The sequence below is a fragment of the Mastomys coucha genome, unplaced genomic scaffold (genome assembly GCF_008632895.1).
Source record: "Mastomys coucha isolate ucsf_1 unplaced genomic scaffold, UCSF_Mcou_1 pScaffold8, whole genome shotgun sequence".
Classification (NCBI taxonomy): Eukaryota; Metazoa; Chordata; class Mammalia; order Rodentia; family Muridae; genus Mastomys; species Mastomys coucha.
The window spans coordinates 5,299,470-5,318,194 of record NW_022196914.1 but is presented as its reverse complement, the minus strand read 5'-3'; the positions used below and the strand labels follow the sequence as shown (position 1 = coordinate 5,318,194).

At 41.8% G+C, this 18,725-nt stretch overlaps 1 long non-coding RNA gene across 1 annotated transcript in view; it reads right to left on the bottom strand.

Moving 5' to 3' along the window:
• Positions 1-18,725, bottom strand: part of LOC116083757 — a 72,888-nt gene that overhangs the window by 40,606 nt on the left and 13,557 nt on the right. Inside the window, exon 2 of the long non-coding RNA XR_004115898.1 lies at positions 17,528-17,718. This is a non-coding gene — a long non-coding RNA (uncharacterized LOC116083757). The remainder of the gene's footprint in view (positions 1-17,527; positions 17,719-18,725) is intronic.

Below are 18,725 nucleotides of genomic sequence, written 5' to 3'. Positions count from 1 at the left end.
TTTCTCTAACTCCTTCATTGGGGACCCTGTACTCAGTTCAATGGATGGCAGTGAGCCTCTACATCTGTATTAGTCATCACCTAGTTTTAATCTGATGGAAAATTAGCTCATTAAGCCCCCAGTGCCTTTCCAAGGCTCTCCTGAACAGATTGCCCATTTGTGGCCTCTTCTGAGAGCTGTATTGGTCTACTTCAAACTCTCATCCAACCCCCGGGACTGGGATAATGTCCAGCTCTGAGTCAGGTACTGTGCTGGGAACTGTCTCCTCTAGTGTCAATGTTCAACATTTGTAGACATTTGTTCAGTGTCACAGTTCTAAGCCGTGGGCTGGGGGAGAGCTTGCTTTGTGCTTTTTTTCCTTTTTTGGAAATGCATTTTAAACTTCTTTGAATATTATTTCTTTATGTCTGCTCCTGCAGGTTAAAGCCAACAAGCCCCCAGAGTGCCTGCCTGCTAGTCCCTGGACAATAAAACAGGCAACAATCTGTTCTGGTTCACATGTCACTGCCTAGGGTTTTAGACACTGCTTTTAAATCTCAAATTCTATTTCAAGCAAAGAAATTCAGGATTATTGCTTGGGCTAATCACTGAGGCCTAAACAAGTTATCCTTAGCTAGTCTAGCTAGTCTAGGTAGAACAAAACTATAATCCCAGCTACTCAAGTGGCTGAGACTGGAGGATTGCAATTTACTATAGCCCTACTTAAGCTATAGTAAAAGTTCGAAGCACTTGAGATTACTTCAAGACTTATGAAAAGTTCAAATAGGACTAGGGATATAGTGCAGAGCTAGAGTACTGGTCTAGTAGGCATAATTTCTGCTACTTCAAAGCAAACAAAAAAGGAAGTTCTTATGGCAAAAAGTTATCATTCAGAGTCCCAGGTCTTACTCCAGAGCCAACAGTGGGTGGTAGGGAGACTGAGTCAGCACCCGGGCAGCGAAAGGCAAAGGGGGGGATTTGGAGGAAGGAAATGGAGAAGCATAATTAAATTATAGTTTCAAATTTTTTTAAAAAAAAAGAAGCACCTACCAGGAACTCCACATCATTTTCAGAAGTAGTCAGGACGACATAATCTAGAGTACTCAGAGCTCGAAACCACAGGAGTAGGGAGAATCCTAGAGAACTTAATATTTGTATTGATTCTTTGAGAATTTCACATCATGCACTCCATCCCACTTATTTCCCAGACCTTCCATGTTAGCTTCCCACCTGTAAAAGTAACTTTTATTCACCAGATGTAATCGTCACCTCTCTTCATTTTTAATTATTTTATTTATTTGCATTCCAAATGTTGCTCCCCCTCCCACAGGTCTTCATCCCATTTCCCCCTTTCCTTTGCCTCTGAGAGGGTGCTCCCCCACCCCCACCTACAGGACCTACAGGTGTCCCCCTCCCTGAGGCATCAAGTCTACAGGATTAGGCGCATCATCTCCCACTGAGATCAAATTGCCCAAGAGTCAGGAGACAGAACCTGAAGAGCCCACCTCCAGTAGACAGATGCGGCCCCAGTGGAGGGACTCCACCTTCTAAATTTTTGACCCAGAACAGTTCCTGTCTAAAAGAAATGTATGGGCAAAATTAGAGCAGAGACGGAAGGAAAGGCTCACTGAAGGTGACAAGCCCAAATTGGGATCCATCCCATGGGCGGGCACCAAACCCTGGCACTATTAGTGAAGCTCACCCTTTCTAATTCTGTTTTTGTTTGTTTGTTTGTTTGTTTGTTTTTTGTTGTTGTTGTTTTGGTTTGGCTTGGTTTGTTTTGTTTTCGTTTGCTTTGTTTGTTTGTTTGTTTGTTTCAAGACAGAGTTTCTCTGTATAGACCTGGCTGTCCTGAAACTCACTCTGTAGACCAGGCTGGCCTCGAACTCAGAAATCTGCCTGCCTCTGCCTCCCAAGTGCTGAGATTAAAGATATGTGCCACCACTGCCTGACTCTTTTTTAATTCTTTCTGAACTCTGGCTGACTGGTTCAACTTGGCTATTCTGGCTCAAACCTCTCTAAGATGACTGATTTAAACTGGCTGCTCTTGGTCTTTTACTGAATTCCTCTGCTTGGCCTCAAACTAATTCTGGTAATTTGTTCTCATCTTCTCACTTTTTCTCATTTTCTTGTTCCAACTGCCTGATGAACTCCACTCACTGCACAAATTGCTCTGTACCTAACTAAAGTCAATAGAACTGAATGACTCTCTTTCCCTGTGATGATCTTTCAAATCACCTCTCTTTCCTGTCTGTTCTCATTAAAGTTGTGCATATCCTATATCTGACTCATTCTGTCAAATCTTTCTCTTATTCATCACTTTGTCTGACCCTCAATTAGACATCACTTTCAAACATGGCTGCTTGCTTTTATAAACTAATCTTACCTTCATTGTTAGGGACTAAATGTGGGTACTAAGGTCATGTCTGCATTCCAGCAGATCACACAGATCTTGAAGGTCTTTGGATGTGATCCCTTGCTAGAACAACCATGTTGCTACATTAAAATTCACTATCCCATCCTTGTAACCTCCTTATTCAAATAAAAGTCCAATTTATGTTATCTATATACTCACTGAAGCATAGTCAAATTTCTTAATAGAACAGTATTATTCACCTTCCACACCCCCACCAGCAGCCATCAATTATGGAGAGCTAATTTTAGCATATCTGTCACACTTTTAGGCTGATACTTTGGGGGTGGGGTGTGAGATGGACGTAGGGATTGTCCAAGAAGTCGTCCATGTCTCTCTTTCTCAACTATATATCTGCAATCATTGATATCACTGCAAAAGTTATTTCTTTGCTTTTCACAGTCAGCTGAAACCTGAATGACAGGTCTTCACATAGTTCCTGGAAACACACAAACCATGAACATGGTCTCCAGCTGCAGTAGGTCCATGGACCCAGACAAGGCCCTCAGTGACAGAGCAGGCCCAGACATCACTATGGCCTCAGGTGGCAGCACAGGTCACTCATACCAATATGGCCCCCATGGCAGCACAGTCCACAGATATCAACATGGTTGTAGGCTACAGTACAGACCATGGATATGCACATGGCCTTCAGTGGTAACACAGGCCACAGACATCAACACAGACCCTGGCTGAAACAGGACCAGGACCCAGTCATGGCCCTTGGTGGGAGCGTACCATGGACATCACCGTGGCCTCAGGTGGTAGTATGGACCACTCAGACCAATGTGGAAATGCAGTCACTTTTGTGGAGCCTTTCTGGATGGTGAGGCTGCCCACCATGCAGATGACCAAGGCCTGCCCTTCATTTTCTGTTTACCACATGGTCCCATGAAAGGACTGAAAAGAAAATGAGCTTTGCCAAACAGCCCCCTGTACCCCATTTCCCAGTCTCTGCCTCTTATACTTTGGGATATTTCATGTCACCTATAATCATAGTCCCACTTCTATTACAGGAGCTAGCAACCACAAGTTGGGTAGAGGGATACCACCCAGCTGTGATCCCTTGGAAATGCCATTGGCATAGCCTGTAAGTCTCTGATACCATGTTCTAGGACAGACATTCTCAGTTTTTATTACTCATTGGCCTTCAAAACAGTTTGTAAAATAATCTCACTTATTTCTAATTCTAAGCTGACATCTAGCATTTTACAATGGGGGATTAAATGGTTAAAAGGGGATACTTTAAGGTGTGGGTTATATTTTGCTAGTTTTTAAGTTAGACTATATTATGGATCTTCTAAAAATGTAGAGAAAAATAGGAAAATGGAGACACTTTATCTGAAGAGAGGGAGTTCACTACAGAAGGAGAAAGACAAGGGAAAAACAGCACTGGGGATGTCTGAAAAAGCTATAAGAAATCGTATTGCTTTGTATTTACTTAAAATTACATATAATGCACATGTATGCAAGCACACATATATACATTATGTATGTGCATGTGTAGATAGGTAGATGGATGGATGGATGAATGGATGGATGGATGGATAGACAGATTGATTTTAAACTGCCTAACAAAATCTCCTGTACCAGGTGTGAAACTCCTTCTCTCAAGTTGTTGTTCAGGGTTGACTAAGTCACTCCCAAAATACCATAAGCTATTGCCATTGGCTGCCTCCCACAGGTTAAAGGTAAGCCCCGTTGCTGAAGACCTCACACATTTCAGACACAGGACTAAGAGGATCTGAGCTGGATCTGACCTGAAAGGCCTTCCCTGAGGAGTCGCTCTCAAAGTAATATGCTGTGCAAGCTGACAAGGGAGGAAATCAATCAACAGTCCTATCAGGCTGTAAGTTTATGAACCACAACAATGAAGACAGCCAAAGAGTGGAATAGTGGTACTATAGCTTATGGCTAATTGACAGCTGCCTAATTTGAGTTAAGGTCCACTCAATAGGAGGAGCATCATGCCTGGAAACCTAGCCAACTACTCAGGACTAGTTTTTATTATCAACATGATACACATGGAGTCACCTGAGAAGAGGGAATCTTAATTAAGGAAACTCCTTGCTCAGAATGGTCTATTGACATATCTAGGTCACTGTCTGATTGCTGGTTGATTAGGAGGGCCCAGCCCACTGTGGGCAGTACCATCTCTAGGCAGGTGGACCTAGGCTGTATAAAACAACTAGCTGAGCATGAGTCAGGGAACAAACAGGGGAATGAGTCAGTAAGCATCTTTCCTCCATTGTTCCTGTCTCCAAGTTTGTTTTTTGATTTTCGGGGTTTTTTGGTTTTTGGGTTTTTTTAACTAAAATTCCTGCCCTGACGTCTCTCAATAATGAATTCTACCCTGGAAATGTATGCTGAAATAAACCACTTTCTCTTTTAAATTGGCCTTAGTGGGAGGTCTTTTTTTTTTTTACAATATACAGAAAACTAGACTATATGGATATTCACATATGTCATAGATAGATAGATAGATAGATAGATAGATAGATAGATAGATAGATAGATAGACAGATAGATAGATAGATAGATACAGAGAAAGAGAAAGAAAGGCAAATGTAGAAGATACATCTGTAAATACAAATATATAAAATATATAGTCATCTACATATAGATACATACATTTATAGATATATGCATATAGTCTTACATTAACATTTTTAACTTAGTATGGCTTCATTTAGTTCCTATAAATAAAAGAGCACAAAAATGTGAAAATGTGTCTTGAATTTAGTTACTATAATTTTAGTGAAAGTCAACACGTTATTGTAAGTCGTAAGACATGAAAAGTATAATTTACCAGAAATGCAGGTCTAAATGGATACTCATTATTTGAATTATTTCTATAGATAAATAATTTTTACTCTTGGAATGAATCAAAATTGGACATCAATTATCATAATATTTTCTATTTTTACATATAAAATAGCTCAGAAATCTTATTTGTGTGAATGGGAAATGAAAGGCTTTGGGGCTAGAGAGATGGCTCAGTGGTTAAGAGTACTGACTGCTCTTCAAGAGGTCCTGAGTTCAATTCCCATCAACCACATGGTGGCTCACAACCATATGGAATAGGATCCAATGCCCTCTTCTGTTGTGTCTGAAGACAGCTACAGTGTACTCATATACACTAAAGAAAGAAAGGAAAAGAGAAAGAAAAAAAGAAAGAAAGAGAGAAAGAGAGAGAACGACATAGAGGGATTTACACTAACAATGTATTCAATCAATTCTTTGAACTTTCTGAACTAAGTTTAATAGTTTATCAACTGACAACTTAGATTCTTGAACTCTTGTTAAACAGAAAATCTGTCCTACAGAGTTTGATATACAATCCCAGCTACTCTGTTCTCGGGCCAACTTCAATAATTCAAACAATCTCATGGATTTTTCCCTATGTTCTAGATCTCACTTCCTTGATAGGGAGAAAAAAGAACAACCTCTAAGGGACAAAAATCATATCTGACCCATTTTAAATGCAAAGCACAGATATACATGAGGAGATATACAGACCATATCGACAGTATTAAAATTTCACAGTGAGGACCACCAAGATGGTTCCACAGACAAGAGAGGTGGCAACACAGACCAGATGGCCTTCGTTTTTCCCTCAGGGCCCACATAATGATGGAAGAGAGAACCACTCCAAAAACTTGTCCTCTGACCTCTGCATGTGCACCATGGCATAGAGCACCACTCCCTTCACATACACAATAGTAGTAAAACAGTTTTTAACTTAAAATCTCATAGTGGGATGATGAGAGGAAAGCCTGTCTAAAAGCCTCATTGGTGTGTGTGGGGGGGTGATAGTAACAAAAGCTTAAGAGAGCTGACAAAGGGTCGGACTCTACCAAAAGCTCTCCAAGGACTGAGAGCTACATCTTTTGTCTGAAACCAGAGGTAGACATTTACAGAGTGAAAAAGAAAACAGGTGTCCCCAACAGGCATATCATAGGCAATTAATCTGAGACAAGATTTCTTTCACATGATTTAAGACATAATAAATAGACCAGTCCAGGGAAAGTGCTTAGAACATGTCTTCATTCTACATATGAGCATTAATCATCATCAAGAGTGTCATTTGGATTGTGTTTTATGGAAGTTTTGAGCATCTGGCAGTGTCATCTCTGGAGATGTTGTGTATAGTATGGTAGATACCTATCCTCCAGGGAAACTTACCCTTCCAAGACCCTGAGCCAGAGCAGGTTACATACTATGGAGACAAACGAGAGCAATGGCTACAGTGGATAGAACTGATTTCTGTCCAGTGAGTCAGGACCCCACACTCCTTATGTCTAATTTTTCTGCCAATCCTAGAGACATTGCTTTTAGCTGCATGGTCTAAGAGAGCTAACCATCATGTTTCCCATTCCAACCAGTAGAAAGGACAGAAAATCATTAGGACATGCTCTATATGGACTGAATATTTATGTTACTCCACATTCATATACAAGAACTCATCTCCTAACGTGGTATTTGGAAGTGGAGATTCTGGAAGATGGTTGGGTTTACATGAGGTAATGGCATAAGGTCCTCATGATGGGATTACTCCCTTTTGTAAGTAGATATCAGGGCTATATTACTCCTAGACACATACCCAAAGGGCTCTTAAGTTTTTCCACAGAGATAGATACTTGTGCATCAATGTTTGTTGCTGCACATTCTCAGGAGCTAAAGAACAAAACCAATCTATCTATTTATTTATTTTGTTTGTTTGTTTTTGTTTTTTCAAGACAGGGTTTCTTTGTATAGCCTTGGCTGTCCTGGAACTCACTCTGTAGACCAGGCTGGCCTCAAACTCAAAAATCCGTCTGCCTCTGCCCGAAGTGCTGAGATTAAAGACGTGCATCACCACTGCCCATTTTAAGATTTATTTATTTATTATATCATATGTAAGTACACTTTAGCTGTCTTCAGACACTCCAGAAGAGGGTGTTAGATCTCATTATGGATAGTTGTGAGCCACCATGTGTGTTGCTGGGATTTGAACTCTGGACCATTGGAAGAGCAGTCAGTGCTCTTAACCACTGAGCCATCTCACCAGCCCAAAACCAGTCTAAATATCCATAAGCAATGGATACTTCTTTAAATGGGGTACAGATAAGAGAAGGGGCTCACTGAGTAAATGTGTTTGCCACTAAGCCTGACAACTTGAGTTCAAGGCCCAGGTTCTGCATGGTAGAATGAAAGACTGTGGACTGACTCCCATAAGGACCTCCATGTGTGTGCTTTGTGTGCTGGTGGGAATGCAGACACATTTCTCAGGGTCTGATCCTCAGTCACCATTCTGATAGCTCATCCTGTCCCCAGCTGAGTGCAGGCTGAGATTCTGCTTTGTATCCCACTCAAGGACTGTAGTTCAATAGACAGATGTCCCTGTCTGCCTGCACTCCTGAACATTACTGCGTCCCATTGCTTGACTGCTCATCTACTATTTTTCCCCTGGACTAAAGATACAGCAAAGAACTAGAAAAATTTGCCTCCCCAGTAGGATGCACAGTCAGCCTAAGGGCCATCCCTCAGGTTCAGAAGACAGGGACTAAATCACCATCTGATCTTGGGTTGAATCAGTTCAAGCTGCTCCACTGGCCACTCCAACTCCTTCCCCTTTGGCATAACTCCAGCTCGGTTGCATTGGGGATCAACCTCAATACATGGCCCCATCAATGGGAGGCATCCAAAATGCTTCTGCTACAATTAGTCAGGAGTTTATTCTCCTTGGTGTAGAATAGCCCTTATCACCTCCTTAAACCAGTGCTTCTCAACTTTCCAAATGCTGCAACCCTTTAATGCAGTTCCTCACGCTGTGGTGACCCCCCACCATACAAATATTTTTCCTGCTACTTCAAAGCTGTAATTTTTTCTTTCTTTTTTTTTTAAATATTTATTTATTTTTATTTTATATGTCTTGGTATCTTTGCTGCATGTATGTATGTGCACAACATGAATGCCTGGTGGAGTATCAGATTTGGAACTAGTGAACCACCATGTGGTTGCTGGGAACTGAACCCAGGACCTCTGGAAGAGCAGCCCGTGCTCTCAACCTCTGAGCCATCTCTCAGTTCCCTGTAATTTTTTTCTACTGTTATGAGTCAGAATTGAAATACCTATGTTTTCCAGTGGTCTTAGGTGACCCCTGTGAAAAGGGCTGTTCAACCCCTAAAGGGGTTCAGAAATGCTGCCTTAAACCTTCCTACACTAAATAACCAAAGATTAACTTTTCAAGTAAATTTGACTGCATGCCTAATGTTTTATGGTCATGTGGAAAAGAGGGATCGAAATTTTATGAATTAAAATTCACATAAATCTGTCTGTCTGTCTGTCTGTCTGTTTTTGTTTTGTTTTGCTTTGTTTGTTGAAACAGAGTCTTTCTGTATAGCCCTGGCTATCCTGGAACTTCACATGAATCTTCAAACTACACTATGTGGAGGCTGACAAAGGAATTACAAGCCAACCTTTGAAGTTACAGATGCCTTTCAGCGTTGGAATAGTCGGTGCCCAAGAAATACCCAACAAAAATAAGCTCTCACTTGGTGGAGTTGATAGTGGCAGTTACGTTGTTGTTCTCTCTAAAACTTGGCAGCTTTATTTTCATTTGTTCTGATGAGCAAGGCAGAACTGCCAGAGCCCTGTCTTGAAATACTCGGAGCAGTGCTCTCAGCCACAGCATTGTCTCCATCATGGGCTTTCCAAACAGCAGCATGCCCCCTACCTATGTAATTTCTGTTTTTATCTCAAACACTTGTGGATTGGTTTGGGGGATGCTGGGTCAGGAAACAGGAATGTTCCCTTTGTTCCCAATAAACTTGGCAGATTACCTACCACAGGTAACAGTTGATGAAATTGTGTGGTCTTCTCCATCTTGCCCTCTACTTCACCTTCCCTTCCCCTTCCTCTCCTCCTTCTCCCCTCTCTCTTTCTTCCCTCCATCCTCAGCCTTCCTCACTGTCACCCATTCAGAAATATTGTATGGAAAACATTTAGCAAATAAGGATATCTAGTTTCCAGTTGTGTTACTCCTGCAGACTGCAGTCTGTGTGCATCCCTGATTCCAGCCCATGTGAGTGCTAAAATCTGCTGGTTTCCTCAGCCCTCCAGGGCCACTCCATGTAGGACATCCCTGCTAGAAAGGCCATTCTTGATAGAAGGGACATCTTTGCCACATCCATACATTGTAGACATCCCCCCAGAGAGCACACAATTTTATAGTCGATGGAGAATTCATAGTCTGTGAAATTTAATCCCCTCAGACATATTTGTGTCCACCAATGTCTGATGTCTTTCTAAACACAGCATTTTAAAAGCTCATCCATTTTTGTCCTCTGTTACAGTGTGAGAAGCATCTGTCCCAGCACCTATACCCTAAGTAAAAGGGTCACCACATAGAAGCAGATTCTGTCTTCCTCAGTTAGGATCAGGTACTGGAAATGCTGCTGCTTGTGACTTCACGGTTCTTAGTGGCTTTGTGTGGGTGTCACTTGGAAATTTCATTCCTCCGGCACGTTAACTGAATGAAAATCTAAACTCTCTGGAAATGATGGACTCCAACAGATGGAATACTCTGCTAGGCATCATTCCCGACTACCTTTCTTCTTCTGTGTGTCTATAAGTGCTTAGTTTGAAATTTGGTTCAGATTTTAAAAGTGAAAGTGTTCACACTGAAATATCTATGCCTGCATTTTCATTAATGGGTAGTGACATCTGGAAACACTGGTCACTTCTTCATGACCACAGTGCCCTGGAACAGAGAAGTGGCCAGTAGCTTCCAACAACATAAGCAATGTTGTTTCTGACAGTAGCCACAAGGGTTTGCAGTTACTGATCTAGGGAGTGAACCAACATGGCATTACAGGAGGCTGCACAGTGGCATTCTGTAGAGCTTGGGATAAGTCCAAACCCATCTCATGGCCAACAAGACCTTAGACGCTGCACTCCTGGACCCCTTCCTTGCTCACTACTTTCTCATCTCCTATTCACTCTGATACCTGCTTACTGCTCCTCAATTAAGTAAAACCTACTCTACTGTCAGGCCTTGGCTACTTTCTCTCCCTATTAACTTTTGCCCAAGTAGACATGTGAAGCAGTTCTTCAGTTTTCCCAGATCTTAACTATCACCCCTCAGAAGGAATTTTCCTAGTCATCTGTCTAACACAGCAGCATTGACATCTCTAGCATTAAAATGGTTTTGTAGCCCTTCTCTTGTACTAACATTTTACCATATGTGTCCACTAGCTGACTGTCTACCCCACTTATTCCAGTTTCGTTGTTGCCCTGCAACAGGGACATCAGTGTCCAGCATGTATGTATTTGAAAAGCAGTAGATAAACTATGATAGCACAAGGTCTGTGTGCTCACAGATAAGCTCTAGGGAAATGCATGGCTGTCTCTTCAACAGAAGAGATGGAGGCCAGAGAGATGGCTTAGCAGTTAAGAGCACTGACTGCTCTTCCAGAGGTTCTGAGTTAAATTCTCACCAACCACAGGGTGGCTCACAACCATCTATAATGGAATCTGGTGTGTGTGAAGATAGCTACAATATACTCACATACATAAAATAAATAAATATTAAAAAAACCAAAACTAAACAGAAGATATGAATCCTGTTCCCTGCCCAGAAAACTGGGAATAGATAGAGTTAATAGTGTGGTTCTATAGGTAGAGCCAGGCCACACCTGAATCCCCCAGACTATAATCTTTATCCCAGATTCTTTCTTCCTAAATCTCTGTCTTGAGTATCTTTCTCAGTAAATAGAATCCACCCCCGAGTTCTTTAAAACAACTGTCTGTGCCATCTGGGGACCTCTCCTGATATGTACATCTCAACCATTCTCCATGAGCACCATTTCTCAGGAAATAGAACCCACATCCTTAAAGGAGGTGTCACATGTACTTTGAAAACTTCCAGTGTTATCATATTGCTTATGTTTTATTGTACACATGGGACTTAGTTTAATTATCATCAGTAAGATTTTTTTTCCAAAATTATGCTATATTTAGTATGCCTGAAATAAACTCCCAGTGTCAGACTCTAGAAGTTTGAACCAATACCAGCTACTAAGTTGTGCTGAACCACATTTCTTTGTTGCCTCATGTGAATCATTACTTTGCCAACTCTGGTATTTGCAGGGACCCTCCCTCCTCTAGATTGAACATCAGGAAAAAAAAATGCCCATGTCTTTGGTTCCTCAGGTCCTCTTCAGAGCAATGAAAGAGTTTAATTTCAATTGTAACATTATTTTCAGCCTAAAAATGTATGTCCTAGCTGGATGTGATAGTGTTTGCCTTTAATCAAAGAGCAAAAGAGGAAGAGGCAGGTGGAGGAAGAGGCAGGTGGATCTCTGTGAGTTCCAGGCCAGCCAATGTTACATATTGAGATTTGTCTCAAAATACATTTTTAAAAATAATTTTCTTATCTCCCAGTCCTTATAATGGTTTAGAGATTTTTTGCCAGCTAGCCTATCCTGTTATAGGACACCAGAAATGCCCATTTTAAAGAAAAAATCAGAGAGGAGATATATGCATTAATGACAGCAGATAGAGATAAGGACCAAAATCCATGGATACTCAAGTCCTGCATATTGTATGGTGGCATAGTGTTTGTTATCACCTGCACAACTTGTCAGTATACTTTAAAGCTTCTCTTAGTTACTTAAAATAACCTAACCCAATGTCTCAGGATTCTTCCCTGTCCAATTACATTAGGTCAGTGGGAAGCCTGTGATTGGACAGGGAAAAGGGAGGCGAAACAAAGAGTTGCAGAGACAGGGAACATCTTGGGGTAGCGATGAGAAAGGAAGATGGTGGTGGATGTGCATCAGATGGCTATGAGCAGCCACAGTTGTTATGATACCATAAAGGTTAGAATATTGGGATAATTTGTCTAATCTAGGTGGGCAGCTTTTATCATTATCAATTGGTTCTGAAATTATTGTGTTGACATCTTGTGTATTAAGAACTTGTTGATATATAAATCTGATTGGTTAACTATAAGCATTGAATCTTGTTTTTACCGAGTTACTGGGTATTGTGTTATCAAGCCTTGAGGTTGGCAGATCAATTTGATTATTGGAATGTGGGACATAGTGTTGTAACTCACTGCTGCCAGTACTAGAGTGGGAATGTGGCCCAGTGGGGCTGAAGAGTTGGTGGGTTGAGAGAAACAGGAGAGTGGAGAGTTGGCCGGCTCATTTTTTAAATATTTCCTGCAACAACCCAACGAGTGTGTTAGGTAAATACTACTTCACTTTTAAAATCATATCATGTCCTATGTCCTATGGAGATCATAGGACAACTCATACATGTTGGTTCCCTACTTCCACCAGATGGGCCCCAGGGATTAAGCTCAAGGGACCAGGCATAGAAGCAAGAACTTTTGACCCAGTTCTCCAACCACAGAAACATTTTTTTCAAACATTATTTTCTCTGAAGTTTGGATGTGAACGTATGGATGTGAAACTCACAGATGTAGTAGCCAACTTCTATGATCTTCAGGGGAGTTGCTGCAGCATTTTCTCTATCCAATCACATTAGGGCAGTGACAGGCCTGTGATTGGACAGTAATAGAGAGATGGAGCTAGAAGTTGAGGATGGAAAAGGGGCAGGAGCAGGAACGTAGCAGAGAATCATCATCATGGAGGCAGGTATAGATGACAATCCAGACCCCGCGTGGTTTTAATCAGCCACAGGGAGCTAAGGATCTTATAAGGTTAGAATAATTGGGTTAAAACATTGTCTTTATCATTTGGCTCTGAAATTATTATATTAGCATCTTGTAAATTGTGACCTTATTGATATATAAACCTGATTGGATAATTAAGCCTTAAGAGTCATACTTTTACCAGGTACTAGGTGCTAGATACTGATTGTGGGGGTGTAGAGTATTGTATGTAAATGAGATGATCTTGCTAGCTGGGAGAAAATAGCAAGAGCCCACTGGGACATAGTGATGTGGTTGGCCAAGAGAGTTTACTGGGTAGATTTCCATTTAAATATTTCCCACAACATGGAGTCCCTCAAGGGACCCAGGCATTAATAGTGTGGTTCCTTCCTAGTTGGCCCAGGCACATGACTGCATAGCTGATTGGGCTACAGATACTCTGCTGTTGAGCCAAAGACCTGTCCACCATGTGAACAGAGGTCAAGTTGGCTTGCCCAAATGTGAGGCCCTGAGCTATACTATCCAACATGGTTACCATTTCCCATGACTGCACAGTTTGGACTTGACTTAACCAAGGCTATAGGAAATGGCGAAATGAAAGACACAAATAATGTAAAGCTGGGACCTAGTGGGCCATGTACTAGAATGGAGAGGCTCCAGCAGCAACCCACAAGTACAGGCTACCTCATCTCCAAAGGGAGTCCCTGTAGTCTCAGGCTGCAGTCAACTGGGATGAGGAAGCTTTGATTGGTACTTTCTACACCTACTAGTTTTAGCTAAATGCCAACCATCTGTCATCATCTATATTCAGATCAGGGGAAGGCCTTGTCATTCCCATGAGTCCAAGGTATTGGCTTACTTGACATAGCTGTGTGCTTACGTCAACTATACACATTCACTAGGGACTTTATCCACTCCACACAGCTGTTGGCATGTGGTAGCTATGCAATTATCTGAATTTAAATGGAATCTAAAATACCTGTTGAATAGTAAAGAGTTGAACAAATTGCTTGCCAAGTAGATGCAGCCAGCAACTTGGCTGCCATAACGGCTTTTAACTTGGATTCTTTCATTCTCTCTCTTGATGCAAAAATTCCCAGTCTGAGAGAACAGGGTCATTAATAAAACAATAATGATAAGGCACCAGTAGAGTCCTGATAAACAGCGCTGCCTAGGCGTAGCTCTCTCATTTCTTGAAAGTGCTGTCCGGGGCTCAGACTCTCCTTCCTTGAGTCATTTCCTCAGGACTGCCAGAGAGTCTAGGGAATTTATGTGTCTTGGTGGCTCAGGTCATGCTCTGGGGCAGCTCTTCTCACTGCTCACTGCAGCCTATGCACAGCTCTCAGCAGTGTCCTGCAGAGCATTACAAATCACCTTCTGTCTTCAGGAAGAAAAAAACAAAAAATCTGGCTCCCTGGAGTTGCCCCAGCTCACTTTCTTGGAAAGTGGAAACTTCTTGGAATTCACTACTTCTTTTGATGTTTACCAGTACATCACTACTCAGTGTTCATGCCAAGATCATGTCTTGGTTGGGGTGATATATCGCCTGCCTAAAGCATATTCCAAGCAACTTCCCACCACTCGTAAGGGCCGAAAGATCGTGATCAGCATAGATGGCAAAACCCCAGGCAGCAAGATCCCAGGTCTCCTCTGGACATCTTACTCACCAACACAGGGCTGCCTTTGAGGAGCTCTGTATGTCAGGGAATGAGTCCAGGAAGGTGTGTGACTTTGGAATAATTAGAGGCTGGTTAAGTGAGTTAGGAAAGCTTGGAATTCGTAACTACAGCCAACCCTAGACAAGGTGATGAAGTTGCAAAGTTTTGTGTTTGGCTGCTCTCCAAACTGTCCTGAGAATCTCTCTCACCCTCTCTTTTGTCTCCTACTCCCCCTTCCCTCTTGTGGCTCTGAGACTCTCTCTTGGCTCCTCACCCCTTGAGGAAGCTCCTCTGAGGTTCTTTTTCTCCCATGGAAACTTCATTCCTTTCCCACTGGGCTCTGCTGGCTGAGACTGGCCAGTTAATGGGGTGAGGTAATTAAAGATGGGAGTCCTTCAGTCTAGTAAAAGCATGAGATTTGAAGGAATTAAGATGGTATAACTGTTCATGCTTAGCTTTTAGGAAAAAAGCCTTCCATTTCACCACATTCTAAAATATGTCTATGATCCCACATAAAGTTAAAGAAACTGTGACAAGGCTTCCTGTTATCCACAGTATGGTGGAGAACTGGATATACTAAAGAGGGTTTCAGTCCAAAGCTAAGTGAGGGAGGAAAGACTCTGTGGGCAGAAGACTAGGTGTCATACTCGTGTTGCCATGGAGACCACATCCACCATCCCCTTGCTCAGGACAACCAGTTCATCTTCTCTTGTCAGGGGCAAGTGTTTTGCTTAGAACCCAAAACCTTCCCACTCACAAATCACAGGCAGTGTCCAAAAATTCCAAGGTATTTATCAGGCTTAGAATGCCACCCAGTTTTGTCATAATCAAGAAAATCTAGGCTGGGTAGCAGTAGGTGTGGGCCAGAGCTGGGGAAGCTGAGTTTGAATCCCAGCTCAACCACTAATCTCAAGAGCCAACTCCTGCTTAGCATCTCTGGACCTCGAGTCCCTCATCCTCAGAACATCCCAGGCAGCCTTCTCCAGTCCTGAAACTCTAAATAAGCTGCCAAACGTCTATGTCAAGTAAAATTTCTATACTTTTCATTATTATTAAAAGACTGTTTTCATATTTAAAAGGAAACATTATCTGGCCAAACACTAAGTTGTTTTCTTCCTCCTTAATATGTTAACATCTTGTCCCAAGGAGCAAAGCCTTCTCTTGAAAGCTTCAGAACAGTTTGTGGCTATTGCAGTTCTTGTCTCGGAAAGATTAATTGGAAATGAAATCTAAGGAAGAAAATTCAAAGCCCATTTCTATGCTTCCTGCTTTGTAGATCTTCTAACATGTAAATGGACCGTTACAAAGAGGATTAGCTATTAGAATGGTCTGCGTGCAGTCCAACGTTCAGCTCCCAGTTCATTCCTTGCCAGAGAGTCCCAGCTGAGCTGCATCTTAATGGCCTCCTTTTCATCCTTCAGGGGGATGCACTGCATACTAACTCCAAGACCTGTGTTTTCCAACTTCAATTTAACCACAACTTTAACAAGCTGTAGACTCTCCCCTAACTCTCTAATGGCGCTTAAAATTTGAAACAACAAAACAAAACTACTGGTAATAATTGTGAGAAGCTCTTTCCTCCCCATATTGCTTTTGATCTTTGTGTTTTATCAAAAAGTAGTAGAAAGTCTAACACAATGTGTGTATGGGGCAAGGAGGATTTACAGGAACAGAAATGACTCAGAGACAGCTGCATCAGCAAAAGCCTACACTATCATGGATGACAACTCATGAAAGCTAGAGCACTGAAGCTCACTGCATGACTTGTGGGCAACTCAACAAACAGGAAACTATTTCAGGCATCTCAGGTAGTCTGAGCATCTTCTGGGCAATTGTGCTGGTCTAAGAGCATCTCTCAACAGACACCATAGGTTATATATGCTTGGGAAGGGAGGTATCTAGTGTATCTGGTCAGTTTCAGAGACTTCCTGAACCACTGAAGTTGTGTGGTTCAGTTGTTTATTTCCTATGTTTAATGAGCTTCCCTGAAGGATGAAATGTTTTACTCACCCTTCCCTTAAAACATTGGTTCTCAGTCAGTGGGTTGTGACCCCTTTGGCACAGCTCTATCTCCAAAAATATTTATGTTACAATTCATAACAGTAGCAAAATTACAGTCATTGAAGAAGCAACAAAAGTAATTTTATGGTTGGGGGTCACCACAACATGAGGAACTATATTAAAGAGTCACAACATTAGAAAGGTTGAGAACCACGTCTTAAAACATCCTATTATGTCACTGGCCTTTTAACCTCCTATATCTTAATCAACTCTCTCCCAAGATGGATATTTTATCTCAAGGGAACATGCTATGTAGCAGTAGGACAGGACTCAAATGGATAATCAATTTAACTTTGAAAAAGACAAAAAAATGTCTTGGTTTGCTTTCTATTGCTATGATAAACACCATGATCAAAAGCAGTCCAGGGAGGAGAAGGTTTATGGGTTTCACATTGCACTCACAATCCATCATTGAAGAAGCCAAGGCAGACACTCCAATAGAGCAGGAACCTGGAAGCTGGAACCAAAGCAGAAACCAAGGAGGAGTGCTGCCTACTGGCTTGCTCTCCCCACCTTTCTCAATGTGCTTTCTTATGGGACATAGGACAGCCTTTTCTGGGCTGGCACTGTCCATAGTGGGCACATGGGCAAATCAAGAAAATGGCCCTACCCCCTTGCCTACAGTCTAATCTGATGGAGGCATTTTTTTTTTTCAACTGAGCTTCCCTCTTCCCAAATGACCAGTCTTGTATCATGTTAACAAAAAAGGAATCAGCACAAAGGGTTCTGAGCTGACGTGGAGGGGCAACTTACCCACACACTCTATCACCATGCCTCCTTTTTCACTCCCATGTTTGCTGGGCAGGTGGCTGCTCAGAAGAAAGACTGTATTTCCAGTCACCTTTGCTATTGGGTGTGACAACTTATGTGATGGTAATAATGTGGGTGACCTCCCAACTCATGCACTTCCTTGAGGACAAGACCACATTTTCCTCCTCTGCTGGCTAGAATATGGAAGTGACAGAGCAAAGACAATTCATCACATGTTGAGGATAAGAGAATAAGAAGAAAGAGTCTGGTCACTGTCATGGTAGAGCCACAGTACCACCATCTGTTGTTTATCCTTGGTCTGTTTGTTTCTTAAGGAAAACATTAGCTTGTCTTGTTGAAGCAACAGAACCTAACCCATATTAATCATGGAATGATGAACAGTAGAGTTATGACTTCAAAAGATTTAATGATTATACCCCAAACTTCATGATCCTTCTCTCCCTTGGCCATGGCTACCTGAACAAAAAAGAAAAAGTGGAATCAGAATCAAATTTGTTTCTACTGGTTACTAACTGATCTTCAAGTTACTAACTGATCTAAAAGCAAATTAGAAAAGATAATTTTAAACAGATTGCTTACGTGTCTTAAATGAATTAATGTAACAATTCCATGAGGTAGACATTATTATTACTCCATCTTACAAATACAGATAAAATATAAGCTGAGATCAGGACCACAGGCATCATGCCCTTCCATTAGCTTTAGCCATTTCCTGTAACACACAGCTTTCTGCGTTGGTGGGAGGTCAAGATCAAAGTGAACACCAAGAACATAGACAATTCTGTGCACGTCAGGGATACTACTGCATGGAGATGCTCTCACTGAGAGAGGGGTCATGTAAATCTGGGCCCCATGCTTCTGGCCTTTTATTTCTCACAGAGGAAAGGAAAAGAAGACATAAATACTGCTGGTACTAAAAGAATCTCTAGAGCTCAAGGCTTATCTCTGCTTACAAAAGAGTAAACAAGGCTCAAAAAGTTAGTGGGAAGACTGAAGGATACACAGTCATCAGGAGGTGGATACGTATGGATGTCCCATGAGAATTCCCCAGGGTACCAGGACTGTGATCTTCCCCTCGCTAGCCAAGGAAGGAGCAATCTATCTCATAGTACTAGAAAATGCTTTCTTCTTACTTCATAGACAAGGAGCTTAAACCATCCAAGATCATATCAGAATTGAC